We start from the raw sequence: 15,782 nt of genomic DNA on the forward strand, positions 1-15,782 counted from the left end.
AAGTCAAAGTCAAAGATTATTTATTCCATAGGTAAAATAAATTTACACTTGAAAACGTCACACTTAAGCTACTGCTCGTTCACTACGCTGACCTCCCTGAGAAGAACGAGCAAGAAACTCTAGGGATTGCTCTTTTCAAATAAACATAAATGCTATGGAATACACTTTGAATCAAATTTGTGTGGATTCTGGAGCCATGTCGTCTTTCCATACATCTTTATCTAAAACGTAGTCTTCAATTTTGTAATATGATTTTTCGATCAAAATATTTTTAATGTAGTTTTTAAACTTAGGAAATGATAAACTTAATATATGCTCCGGAATCTTATTGTAAAAACGTACACAGTTCCCCATAAAAGAGTTGTTTACCTTGGTTAAACGAAATCGTGGTACCATGAGTTTGGACTTAGCTCTAAGGTTAATATTATGGATATCTTCTTTCTTATTGAAATTATGTATATTTTTACGGGCATATAAAATATTTGAGTAAATGTACTGTGATGCCACAGTCATGATACCAGTCTCCTTAAACTTTTCTCTGAGAGAAACCCGAGAGCCTAGACGGTATACAGAATCGCTCGTTTTTGCAATACAAATATGGTTTGAATATCTGCCGCTTTACCCCACATGAGAATCCCGTAGGACATTAAACTATGGAAGTAACTAAAGTAAACTAGTCTAGCAGTAATAACATAGGTAAGATCACGTATTCTGCGGACTGCGTATGCAGCGGACCTTAATCTGCTGGCCAGGGAAGATATAAGGGAAGATAGAACTGCCTCTGTGGCCGAACGGTTACCGTGCCGGACTGCCACGCAGAGGTCCCAGGTTCGATTCCCGGGCCGGGAGAAATATTTGTATGGCCTACAATTATTTCTCTCGTGAGTTTGGGTGTAATTTGTGGTTGTCTATATGTGTGTCCATGGCACCCGCGACACAGGGTTTCCCCAGTGCGGGGCTATGTTGAGTGTGTGCGTTATTAAAAAAAAAAAAAATATATGTGGAAACCATTGAAGTTTACTGTCTAAGGTCACTCCCAAGAAGACTGCTTTATTAACAATGTCTAACTTTTCTCCGTTTATTTCTATGCTTGGACTAGTCGATTTTACGTTAGGTAATTCAAATTTAACACATTTTGTCCCCTTGGCATTAAGCAATAATGCCAAGAAGACAAAATGTCCATCCATCCAAAATGTCCAAATGTCCAAACATCTTTTGAAGATAAGATAAGATTCGTAACATTTCAATTACCTAAATATGTCTTGGAAAGTTATTATATTAAATAATGTTATACGCAACACCTGTTGATGGTCTTTATGCTTCATCGCAGTTATAGCGGATCGTGTATACTTGAGGTATTCCGTATAACGAATATCTATTGTATACTATTATATAGCGCAGGCGTGTATATCACTATACCTTCTTACGCCCTGGAGTACGTAACAGGGGTGTCGTTCACGATACGAGAGCGGGATGGTCTGTTGTGGAACAATACCTACATAATAATACTGTTGGGGGGCCTCGTATACCTCATAATCATTTTTTTATGAGGTGGGCATCCTTTCCCTTATTCCTTATTCCTTACAGGAGTTATAATCTCTTTAAAATCTATCTTACACTTACCTAGAAACCTATATGGTATGAATATCTCACGTACCTCTTAAAGAATCACAGGTTACATACTTATTCACTTGAAACACAACGTAATATTGGGTCCTAACTAAACTAGGCGATCACATAATTGAATTTTATTATGCCCATTTTTTATTGTTTCTTAGTATCTTCTATGCGTTGATAATTTACTTTATTTAATGAAAATTCTGAGAGCGGAATGGTGTATGTACGTCATGTATGGTATATATGCGGTATATATCTATATTGGTATATAGATAATTTGATTAGTATTCATACTATGTTGGATACAGTACAACATCACCACCAAAAATATACCCGACACGTGTTTCGCCTCTCTACGGGGCATTCTCGGGAGTTGTTTGATGTTGAACGTTTTGAAATTGAACTTTATATTGTAGTATATAAACGGGCTTAAATATGCATATAAAATAAAAAAAATTATCGCATTTTATAACCGAGAACGAATGGTTCAACAATGTAGGTGCTTAAACAAAATTTTACCTAAAACTAAAGGAAAAAAACTAATTAATCGTGATGTGGATTTGCGACCACAGGCTTCACAAGCGAACTCTGTCCACTACTAGACACTAAAACATTTTTTTAGAAAATGAAAATTTTTGCTGTTTTGCTAGTTGTTGTTGTGGAATTATGGTAATAAATCACACCAATTCTCATTATTCTTGAGGTGATTACAGCAAAAGTATTCATTTTACAAATAAACTTTAGAACAAACTGTCAAAAACAACGAAAATAGTCTTTAGATGCCAATTTTGCAAAAGTATGATCGTGTTGGTTGACACGTTATTGCTTATCATCACCTTATTTAGGCAAAAAAATAGTACATAATAATTTTCCAGATCAAATAGTTTCGGTTTAGCACTTCACCATCAACGAATTATATTCATAAGCAAATAAGGTTGACAAACGACTATCAGTGGGCAGTGTTAGCTATTAAAAGCTGTATCTATAAGATCGAACGTTCGTTGTTACGTAAGTGCGACAAAAAACTATACAAAAATTCCTAGTGTACACATTCCAACTTTTTTAGTCAATCTGCTTTATGACATACCTGTAGATTAATTCGTGAATTCACAACACTCAATGGCCTTCGCCGTTTCCCAGACACAATGTCTCAATGACGTCAGAGCGTCGTGATGTCACCACGGGACTATACCTCAAAATTGTTGAAGAATAATGTTTATTGTACCGGTTCGATATTATTTACCACTTTGACATCTAGGTAAATTTCACATAGTTTTATTGTCACCTAAAATGTCGTTATTAGCAGTAGAACTCCTTGTGAAAGAGTTCATCCAGGGAAGTATTGCCACCTTACCTATTTCTGCCGCCAAGCAGTCATGTCAGCATTACAGCGTTCCGGTTTTGAAGTGTAAGGGTACTGGTGAAATTACAGGCACGTGGACTTGTCAACTTTTGTCTCAGGGTGACGGGCGCAGTGACAATGCCCCTCAGATCTATGTGATTTAAAGCTCTGAGTGGCACTGCAACTGTTATAGACAGGCGTGTAGCCTACCATCAAGCGCACGACTTGTTCGTCCCGTCACTTGATATTATAAAAATCCTTTTTTTATGATTACTGTGTAATCACTTGGATTATCGATAATGGTAGTCATAGCATTACATTGAAAAAAAAGTCGATTACGCTGATTTTCCTTAAGAATAGAACTCAAACTAAATAAGATATTGAAAAACCGCTATCAGGGTCTTGTAGATCTTGATTAGGTATGCAAATAACTCAATTTCGCAAAAAAATTTAGTTATGGTCAGTTATGTTAGAAATGGTACATCGTTAGTTATGGTAGATAGGATAGAATTATTCTCTCTACTACATTGACCCACTACCACCACATTTAGATGATTGATCGGCCTATTAGATCCATGTTTTGCACATGTACCCATGTGAATTTTATATAACGTTATTTAAAAAATATGTTATACTAAGTTTAATCATGCTTAATTCTTATTATTTAGTGATTTTTTTGTGATATTGGTATCGGAAAGAACAAGTCGTACGCCTGGTCTTAAGCGACACGCCTTTCCATAAGTAAGAAAATTAGTAAGTAAATTATTTATTTTCTCCACAAATTTGTAACACTTTGTAAATGACTTAATAGTAAAAGAGCAACCCCTAGAGTTTCTTGCTCATTCTTCTCGGGGGAATCTGCCTTACGAATGAGCGGTAGAGTTTAACCAATGTGACGATTTCAAGTGTAATAATGCTTACCTATGAAATAAAGAATATTTTGGTTTGAGTAGTGTATACAGGAAAATTTGCAGAGAAAGAAAGAAATTTGCATAAGTCTATTGGAATTGGAACAAATTATATAATAGAAAAAAAGAAAAAATATGTGAGAGTGCGTGTGATATGTGAGTGCGTGAGATGTGTGTACATGGGAGTGTGTACATTTGTGTGTGAATGTGCGACATGCGTAAGTTTCGACGATGAACTTACGAGCGTGCAAGCAGCGTGTTTCGATGGATGAGACAAAGTATGAGAACTCAAACAGTTGCAGTACCGCTCAAAGCCTTAAATCACAAAGATCTGAGGGGCACTTCCACTACCCCCGTTACCCTGAGACATAAGTTGACAAGGCCCATGTGCCTATAATTACTCCTGCACCATTACCTTTCAAAACCGGAACATTGCTACGTTCCGCTCACATCACTGCTTGGAAAGGCTCAGAAATAGGTAAGGGGCAGTATTTCCCTGGACGAACTCTTTCATAAGGAGCGCTAGTGTGACTAAAATATCGACCGAAAAAGTTTGGTCGGGTACAGTGACACAATACTTATTTTGTTGCTGTTATATATTAAACCACAAATTTATTCATTTTGAATATAACAGGAATTTGGTCGCGGTAAAAAGGACTGACAAGTATGAGGCTATATGCGAGTCTTCGTTGAGTTCAATAGCCGGTCTCATTCAAGGGCCGTCTTGTTTATTTAAATTATTGTAGAGTCGTGACTCACATCGAGGAAACTTAAGCCGTTTTACTGGCTCAGGTAATGTTGGGAAAAATATACACCATGCAAGTCATTCTCGGGGCGCGGGTCATCGTTTTCCTCAATGAGCACGCACGCACACACATTATACAAAAGCGTATTGAATATGCAATCGGCGAACTTTACATAAAATTAACCAAAGTCAAAGTTAAAGTCAAATAATCATTTATTCCATAGGTACACTTTTACAGTTCAGAATGTCATTTTTTAAGCTACTGGTCGTTCACTACTCTGACCTCTCTGAGAAGAACGAGCAAGAAACTCTAGGGATTGCTCTTTTCAAATAAACTTAAATGCCATGTAATACACTTTAAACCACAATTGTGTGGAATGTAGACTCTTGTTGTCTTTCCATTCTTCTTTATCTAGCACACACTCTTCAATTTTGTAATATGACTTATATGATTAATTAAAATACTTTTAAAGTAAAGTTTTAAACTTAGCAAATGAAAATCTTAAAATATTCTCCGGAATCTTATTGTAAAAACGGATACAGTTCCCCATAAAAGAATCGTTTACCTTAGTTAAATGAAATCGTGGTACCATGAGTTTGGACTTAGTTCTAAGGTTAATATTATGGATATCTTCTTTCTTAATGAAATATTAATATATTTTTACGGGCATACAAAATATTGAAGTAAATTTACTCTGATGCCACAGTCTTGATACCAGTCTCCTTAAATTTATCTCTGAGAGAAACCCGAGAACCCAAACGGTACACAGAATGAATCGCTCGTTTTTTCAACACAAATATCGTTTGTACATCTGCCGCTTTACCCCACATGAGAATCCCATAGGACATTATACTATGGAAATAACTAAAGCACCTAAACTAGTCTAGCTGTAGCTACATCGGTGAGCTCACGTATTCTACGGACTGCGTATGCAGCAGAGCTTAAACTCAGCACCTTAAACTGCATGGTTGACGCTGGTCAAGGAAGATATATGTTGAAACCATTGAAGTTTACTATCTAAGATCACACACCAAAAATTCAGCTTTATTGACAATTTCTAACTTTTCTCCATTTATTTCTATGATTGGGCTTCTCGATTTTACATTAGGTAATTCAAATTTAACACACTTTGTGTTCTTAGCATTGAGCAATGAATGGTTAACATTAAACCAATAAACTACCTTTGAAAGGGTTTCGTTAATATTGTCGTAGTTACTGTCATGTCTGTCTGTTTTAAAAATCAAGGATGTGTCGTTAACAAACAATACTGTTCCGCGAAGGTCCATAACAAAAAATGGTAGATCATTAATATAAATGAGAAATAAGAACGGTCCAAGTATTAAGCCCTGCGGAACACCCATTTTTACATTACCACAACCAACGTCGAATAATATTATTTCACTTAAATATGCTTTTCAAGTCTAGTCAAGTAAACTACAAACATCGGAAGAGTCTAGGGATTAAAGTATTTTTTAAATCTTTTATTTAAAATTATATAAAAACATAAACATAAATTTTATTACATGATTTGACCAAACAACCATTCCTGTTAATAAAAAATTGTACAAAAAAACTGACTTTCAGTAATTAGCAAAAAGAACGTGCTAGATCGTAAACACTTTTGATGAGTGTTCGAATGTAATTTTAAATAATCTCAGTACAGTGTACTAAAAAAACTGACCTCAAAAGTACGTGGAATTACATCTGTTTGCCAAGTCTTATTGAAATCGGTTACCGGAAAGTGCGCAAACCTGAATTCTTCCCCTAGTTCGCCACTATACGGAACTTGATACAGGAGATAATAAAAATCGGTTCTCACTACACAAAGTGTATTGAGAGAGAAAAACGAACTTTATTGGAGAATAGCGAAATCAACCATTAAAATAATTGCTCCTTATGATAAAATTTAGGCGCTATTTATACAAATGAATCTTCATGAGTGAACAGCCACCCTTAGAGGTGGATGATGATTTTTGGACCACTATGGAGCTAACCTCTTTCCAACTAGAAAATAATCATTGAAATCGGTTCACAAATTATCGCCGTAGTTATCGCGTACCACACATACAAAACAAAAAAGAAAAATGCAGTCGAATTGAGAACCTCCTCCTTTTTTGAAGTCGGTTAAAAAATACATGTGTACTCAGAACTCGTGACGTCATTGGTAGGTAAACGAACTGGACAATGTGCACTTGCCGCTTGTGAAAATTTTGTTTATTGATTGAATACTGTCCATAATCCAAACTTCCCCCAGTTTTTAGTTAAAAAGTTAAGAACACCCGCAAGTGGGATAGTGATCAGTGCAAACGATGGGTGAGTGTGTCCGGCATTCCAAAGCCGTCTTGTATCGTCCTATAGAAATGGTCTTTACGCTTTGGTACGCAAAAGCATAAGCAGGCACACCGCGACAGGGCCCTAGCAAGGACGTGCACGGACAATAGTTGAAAATGTCACTTGCCTACCTTAAAAAATCCATGAAGATAATTATGCAGGTATATTGCAAACTGTTACATGTTCGTAGGCAGGCATGCGCAAGTTCATTACTATAGCTTACATATAGCGTATTTTTATCTTGAACGGATATGTTTAATACATTTGCCAATTTCTGGACTATTATTGAAAACGAAATTTAGATTTTCTTTCCTTTTTTTTTCCTTTCAAACGAATTAACATTTCGGACTCTACAAATCCCATTGCCACAGCTGAGGCAGTAAAAAAATCTTTCATTTGCAGTGTAGAGCAATCTCCTAATATTACAAACTCACGAAAACTATGACTATAATTAAACTATAATATTACATTGCCATTCAGAGCTTTAAATCGCAAAGATCCGGGACACTGCCATTGCGTCCGTTACCTTGAGACATAAGTTGACAAGTCCCACGTGCCTGGAATTTCACCAGCACTCTTACCCTTCAAATTCGGAACGCAGAAAACACAGTATGCGATTTAAGAAGCAAAATTCAAGCTTGGCACTACGGATTTTCGCACCGTTCTTATCGTCAACGGCATAGAGTTAAATTTTTTATTTTAAATGTCAAGCTTGACTTGTCCGTGATCTGACCCTGTACACCACAGGTTCCCAAACTTTTCGACTCACCGCCCAAACTTTTTGCATAAGTAGGCAGATAAAAAAATTTGAACGCCCACCACCACAGAAAATAATTGTAAACGCGTATTTTTTATATTAACAGAAAAAATCACAAGAAAAAAATATACATGTATATGTAGTGTAGTTTATATAGATAATTCAGGTTTTTTTTTCAAATGTGGTGGCACCTCCTGGACAACATCAACAGCCCCATTGCTTCTACCGCCCCTAGGACTGTTCAGTATCCACTTTGGAAAACTATGCTATAAACAAACATTGCCATCTAACAGCAAATGTCTTTGACAAAAAAAAAATAAAAACATAAGCTCAATTTTTCATCGTGAAGCGGTCTACTTATTTTAAATAAATTTTTATTTCATTTTTTATTTCCAAATGAATTACAAACAATGCAATGCTTTGACAGCCATTGACGATAATCCAAGTGATTACACAGTAATCATAAAAAAGGTTTTTTTTTAATAACATTAAGTGACGGGACGAACTGTATGGGCCTGTCCATAACAGGTATAGTGCCACTCAGAGCTTTAAATTGCAAAGATCTGAGGGGCACTGCCACTGCGCCCATCATCTTGAGACATAAGTTGACAAGTCCCCTGTGCCTGTAATTTCATCAGCACCCTCTCTTCAAAACCGGAACACAGTAATGCTGATATTACTGCTTGGCGGCAGAAATAGGTAAGGTGACAGTACCCAGGACGAACTCTTTCACAAGGAGCTCTACTGCTGCTAACCCCGTAGTAAGTAGTCCCGTAGATCATATTGATCCCTAACGGAAAAACTGTCGTAACTACGTATTACGTGCTTCGACGGTAGGGCCGAAACGCAATGATGAAAAGAAATAGGTGAGATGGCAACTGCCCTGGACTAATCTTTTCGTAACCTAACCTAAAATATATTTTTTAAATTATTTGCATATTAGTAAATACATAATTAGATTGTAACATATTTTCCTATCGTTTGTCCAATAGTTGGAATTTGGACTCCGACTCCGTTCATAACCCTGATATGCCCATGAAATGACAGGCTTGCTGACGACCCTAATACTATAATAAAAAATAATATTAGGAACATTTGCAACAGCAGATGATAGGGTTCCAATTGGTTTACTTGTTGTAAATTGTCTATACATTTTTAATGCTAGTACAAATTTTAGAGCAGTGACAGACTAGATGGGATTTACTACTTCTATGTAGGTGATTTTTGATTCAATTCACCAACTTAAGATATGAAGCGTTTTTTTTTAATAATAATAATAATATTATTAAATCTTATCGTTGGCCAAAGAGGAATGGCGAGACCCCGGTGGTGCTTAGCACCTCTGACTGCGAGTCCGTATGGAAAGAGAAGGAGCTCCATGGGAGGTTCTTCAAGGTACTCCACGAGCCTTTTAAGGACCGTAAAGCCTCCCTACGTTGGCTGCGTTTCGGGGACCTCTTTGGGGAAACCGAAGGTTTTGTCTGTGCAATACAGGATCAGGTTATCAAGACGCAGAACTATCGGAAATATATCCTAAAGGACGGCACAGTAGACATTTGTCGGGCATATGGCCGTCCCGGAGAGTCACTTAGGCATATTGTTTCCGGTTGTTCCGCTCTTGCTAACACTGAGTACTTGCACAGACACAACCAGGCAGCCAAAATATTACACCAAGAGCTCGCTCTCAAGTACGGACTAGTGCAACAGAGGCTGCCATATTACAAGTATTCACCGGAGCCAATACTCGAAGATGACCGCACCAAAATCTATTGGGATCGATCTATTATCACGGACATGACTATTCTTGCGAATAAGCCTGATATTGTGATATTGAATCGATAGCAGTCGATGGTATTTCTTGTGGACGTCACCATCCCGCATGACGAGGGTCTCGTGAAAGCTGAAACCGAGAAATGCCGGAAGTATCTCGACCTGGCCCACGAGATCACCGACATGTGGGATGTGGCCTCCACTGAAATAATCCCAATTGTTTTGTCCGCAAATGGGTTAATTCCAGTCAGCCTTTCTAACAGCTTGAGGCGGTTGGATTTCTGTGGCGTGTCGCTTCCAGCACAAATGCAGAAGGCGGTCCTGCTCGATACGGCACGTATTGTTCGCCGATTCTTGGACCTGAGTCCCTGACCCCGGCCGACTGTGCCATTGACGGGAAATACCGCCTCTCCCATTTAAAAATTCAAAATTAATCTTTTAGACCTTGGGAGAGGCGAGAGTTTAAAATAAATACAATAATAATAATAATGTTTATTTACTTTAAATAATGTACAGACATACAAAATAATTAATTATAAATTATAAAATAAGGCTAAGAAAATTGTACATTTCAAATTATGTAAGCCTCTGCAGCCGAACTAGGATTAAACCTGTATCTCAGCATGCAGCGCCTAACCTCAATGGTAACATAAACTTTAGCCAATTATAATTGGTGATCAAATTCGCACAACAAACTACTTAAACAATTTGGAAAATTTAGAAATAAAAATAACTTAAATATTAGAAACATGGAAAATTTGTCAAGAAATGAACACAAACCAAAAAATAGTTAATGCAAAAGGTTAGCTGTGTGCATGGGTAAATGTGAGTATGCGTGTGAATGCGTGTGTGTGTGTTGGTATGTGGCAGATAGAGTGTGGATGGATTTGTGGGTGAAATGTGTCAGGGCACGCATTAAGCGACAATTAAGAGAATCAGGAGCGGTGACCAAAAAGATACTATTAAAATAATAATACTATTGAGTTATTTCACATATAGCTTCAGTATTATCATATCCTAGACCAAGTGACCAAGAGTTAATCTTCCTTTTACATTGAATATTGTTTAACGTGTAAATAGATAGCTCCTTATTAATTTTATTGTATACATACGTACCTAGGAATATGAAAAATCTTTGAATGAAGCTCGTACGTATCGTGCATTCTTGGTTACAGACTATATCAAAGCGCCTTTTCTGTAAGATGGTATAACCAAATGGCGTTTAACCAAAAACCATGGAGGAGGTTTGTAGTGGGCTGGCCATATCTGTCGAAGAACCAATTACCTACCACTATACATTTGACGGGAAAAGCGAGTTCTTGAGTGGAGACCACAGCTCGGCAAACGTACAAAGGCTACTGGCAACAAATGGTTGCGACAAACTGAGGACCGGGCGAAACGGCGCATATTGGGAGGGGTTTATGTAGAGCAATGGACTGCGATCGGCTGATGATAAATGAAGGATGAAGGCAAATCGCACGCTTGGTATAATAAGGCCACATCTGCAAAATGACAACTTCTTAGGATAAGCTTTAAAATTCTACGACCAAAGAAATTAGTCGATCACTTTTTTATGCTTAACAAAAGAGAATTTCACGTTATAAATAATTTGTTTCAAGTCATCATCATCATATACAGCCTGACTTCCCCCACTGTTGGGTATAATTCAGTTCAAATTCAAATTAATCTTTATTTCATAGGCAAGCATTATTACACTTGAAATCGACACATTGATTAAACTCTACCGCTCATTCGTAAGATAGATACCCCTGAGAAGAATGAGCACGAAACTCTAGGGGTTGCTCTTTGTAAATAACATTTTATACACATTCAACATTTACGAGACTACCTCCATGAGCTAAACGGGCTACTACCACGAATTTTTGTCATCCAAGTACGCAAAAGTTATATAATAACCTATAGTATAAAGTTTTTGTTTCACTTTAGTTTTAAACCTTGTGAAAGGCAAATTTTGTATATCACCCGGTATCTTGTTATAGAAGCGTATACATTGCCCCTTAAATGAATTTGTGACTTTGTGAAGACGAATATCAAGAACAGCTAGTTTATTTTAATTCGTCGTTATATTTAATTTATATTACCGATAATTAATGTTATGTCTGTCACTATTTTTCATAAAGAATTACTATTCCTCTTAACATAAATTACATTTTCATAAATGTACTGTGAGGCTAGCGTAAGAATGTTACTTTCCTTAAACTTATCTCCCAAAGATACTCTGGGGCCCAGATTGTAAATTGCCCTAACCACACGTTTCTGCAGGACAAAGATTCTACTGATGTCGGCGGCATTACCCCAAAGCAAAATGCCGTATGTCATTAGACTGTGAAAGTAGCTGAAGTAAGTAAATGTAGCGGTTTCGACGTCTGAAAGTTTTCGAAAGGATTAAGTTATTAAAAGCAAACCAATCAACTACTTTAGATATAGCGTTGTTCACATCGTCGTATGATCATTGATGCTTTTTAACTTTAAATAATAAGGAAGTATCTACAATACACAAATCAAACAATACTATCTCATGTTTTATACCCTCCATGAGGATAGGTAAGTCATTAATACAAACTAAAAACAAAAATGAGCCTATAATTGAACCTTGAGGGACACCCATGCTAATTGCAGACCCTGATGATATTGTACCGTCAAAATCGACCCTTTGTATCCTACCACACAAATACGACTTAAGAAGGTCGAGGTCACGTCCCACCACACCATAATAACGAAGTTTCCTGAACATTGTATCATGGTGCACACAATCAGAAGCCAATAGCGTCATGTCAGTCTTCCTATGCATCAAATATATGTTTCATCAACTCAACACCAGCATCGGTTGTAGAGCGACCCCGAGTGAAACCAAATTGTGACATTAAGTTATTATATAAAAATGTGCACACATCTGATTTAGAATAATTTTCGAGTTCTTAGGTTTTCGCGAGTCGGGCCCTTTACAGGCCCGAAACGTCGCTTTGTTTGAAAAAACAAATATACGCGATTTAAATCCGGAAAAATAGTTTCATTTCCTATTAGAATAATTTTTTCAAATATTTTACTGAGAGTTGGTAGTAGTGATATAGGTCTGAAATTGGTGGGGTCTGAAATACTACCAGATTTAAAAAGTGAAATAACTATGATTTGCTTCATGAGGTTAGGAAAGACATCATCATCAACACATTTATTAAAGACACATGCTAAGTAAGGCGCAATATAATCAACTATAGAACTAATTACTCTGACTCAAAGACCATCCAGATCAGCAGTATTTGTTATGTTTATAGACTTAAAGGCTTTAATAATGTCGTTTGCAAATACAAGACGGAACCTTAAATCAGTGATACTAACTGCATTATTTTCTTTTAGTAAGGATTCAGCGGCGGTGGGAAATGAATTTAACGACTTATTAGTCAAAATTGGAATGTCAGTAAAAAAGTTTTCAAATATTTTAGCAACTTCTGCGTCTGTATTTACAATTTTGTCATTAAACCGTAGTTGAAAATCTAAGTTACGAGGTTATAGACCTCCAAGTTTCTGTGCCACTCCTAGGTCCGTGCTAATCTTATCCAGGTTCGCCCCGCAATTATAATACACACATCAAAAGTGTCTAGGGATCAAGTGAATATTTTTGAAATAAAAATTATTTAAGCAATATTTACCAAATCCAGTCTTCCAGGACGACTTCTTACTTTAATGCTTATGTTTTATTTAACCGCTTACCCCTATATTTAATCAAAATAAATTAAAATAGATGTTTTTGCAAATTGTGGGAAAAAACTCAAGTTAACGGCGTCAATTAAACGACAAAAAAATGGCGAAAATGATGATTTTGCTCATTTTTATTGTAAAGATTAGAAAATTAATAATCTGTATTTCCACCATTAACACGAATCACACAATTACAGCGATTTGGCATGCTTAATATGAGTTCATCAAAATCACTTTGAGGAATGGCCGCCCATGTGTTTTGTAACAAGTCAAAATATTGTTGTAGAGTATGTACGGTATGCATACTCGGCACAGCTCTTCTTTGAAGCATATCCCATGCGTGCTCAATTGGATTGAGGTCTGGCGATTGAGCAGACCACGGCAGAACGTTGATACGAGCTTCGGCAAGAATGCGTGTTACGACTCTAGCCATGTGTGGATGTGCGTTGTCATGCATTAGTTGAAATGAATCACCCAACTGGCCTCACAAAGGGATGATAACATCTGAAACAATCCTCTCTGCGTAAATTTGAGCATTGAGGTTACCCCTGATCCAAATGAGATCGGTTCTTCCGCCGATCCAAATACCGGCCCATATCATTATTGTTCCCCCACCATATGGATGAACTTCCTGACAATATCTCAAACGTTCATGACGTCCAGATGTTCTCCAAACTCGAGTACGTCTTGTATCCGGTCTCATACCGAAGCGGGATTCATCCGAAAAGCACACATAGCGCCAATCTTCTTCCTCCCAGTTTCTGTGTTCGCGAGCCCATCGTAAACGGGTCCTGCGATTGCAGGGTGCAATAGGTGGAACTCTGAGCGGCCTTCGGGATCGCAGACCCACTTCACGTAAACGATTTCGGATTGTTTGATCGCTTATTAGCAAGCCCCAGGAGCTGTGGAGCCTCGTAACCAACATCATGGCATGGTACGATTCCGTCGAGCAGTATTTTGGATATACCGGTCCTGTCTGCGAGTCGTGATGCGAGATCGTCCTCCATGTCGCTCGGCCACTCTGCCCGTCATGCGATAGCGCGTCCAGAGGCGACTTATGACGCTCTGTGTAGTGTTAAGAGTGAAAGCCACAGCACGTTGCCTGGAACCAGCTTCCAACATTCCGACGGCTCGCATCATCACTTCTCGGGTTAAATGATGTCGTCTCTCCATAATAATGTACATTGTTTCGGTTCCGAAGCAGATATTGTAATGATTTTGTCAAAACGCTATAACTCATTTTTATACAAAACCACATTGACAATCGATTTTCTTCTTATTATCGAATTTTAAACAATATTCCTTATTTCAATGTTAAAACTCACTAAAAAGTATCAATAGCGATACAAAAAAGTTAATATAATTAACCCTAATTGCAGCAATACTCTTAAACGTACATGATCCCAAGACACTTTTGATGTGTGTAAATTCCTGCAATGTCATCCACCCATCTCGCCGCACGTCTGACGTTCCTGTATCCAATCCATGGACAATGGATGGATATATATATATATATATATATACGATAACTGAACGATATTTGTTTGACGTGATAAAAGCACATTTGAAGAATTATCATTATGTGACTTTATTATACCAAAGGATATGAATTTGGTGATATCCAAAGCCAGATTATTTTATCTATGACCATGCCGCTAGCATTTTATTTATATCGATAAGAGGTCGCGACAAAATCCTTGTAAGAAACAAAAAAAAAACTAAAGTAACGGTTTAAGACAGAGGTCATAATTAATAACGGTTCTGGCCTTTTTAATAATACAGAGTGTTTGTTACCTTATTTGGGTTCCAGATTCTGCTAGCAAATATTTTGTTGGAATTTTTTATAAAAAATAAAATATTTTTTGGGAATGATTAAAAAATCACCCAAAGGTCTAAAAATGCAGCGCAAACTAAGAATAAATACAAAAATGGCTCGTTGTATGCTAGCATCGAGTACATAACCAAAAGTAGTCGATGAATGCTAATTAATTAATATTAATAATTTTGAAACTAAAAGTGGTTTTCATGACAGGAGTACAAAATGTTCAATAAAATATAAGAAAGAAGTCATTACTTACTACCCGCGGAACTAATGTTTATTTTACATGGGTTGTTACAACGTCCACTGTCTTTGATCAAGTAGGTATGAACATTTAATAAGTGATCTTCAAACAAACTTTATTCCATAAAAACTGATTAAAAAAAAGGAAGGAAACAATTGAGAAATCGCCCAAAAACTCATCTAAGAGGTCAAATTGCAAACGATTGTCGTCACTTGCAACATATGGGGTTAGTAGCAGTTTTATTCTGAAATGGCTAAAGCGTGCAAGAGTACGCAACTCGACGATTTGCAAGAGGATGCGCTTAGTCTACCATTTTTTTTAGAATAGTGTAGGTACTTCTGAATAAAATTTCTGTCGCTGTGCCTCGTTCTAAACCAACTGAAACCATTTGCGAGATTCTAGTATTTTTAAAGGTTTGACCGACCTAAGGCATGTACTCCGAATGTGTCTGAATTACCAGCTGCAAGTGCGCCTGAAGCACCACCACTGCTCTAGCTGAGGTATGTCCGTGTCACAAGTAGACTCTTCTCA

This window comes from Hyposmocoma kahamanoa, unplaced genomic scaffold, assembly GCF_003589595.1.
Source record: "Hyposmocoma kahamanoa isolate Upper Pololo Valley unplaced genomic scaffold, ASM358959v1 76, whole genome shotgun sequence".
In the NCBI taxonomy this organism is placed as follows: domain Eukaryota; kingdom Metazoa; phylum Arthropoda; class Insecta; order Lepidoptera; family Cosmopterigidae; genus Hyposmocoma; species Hyposmocoma kahamanoa.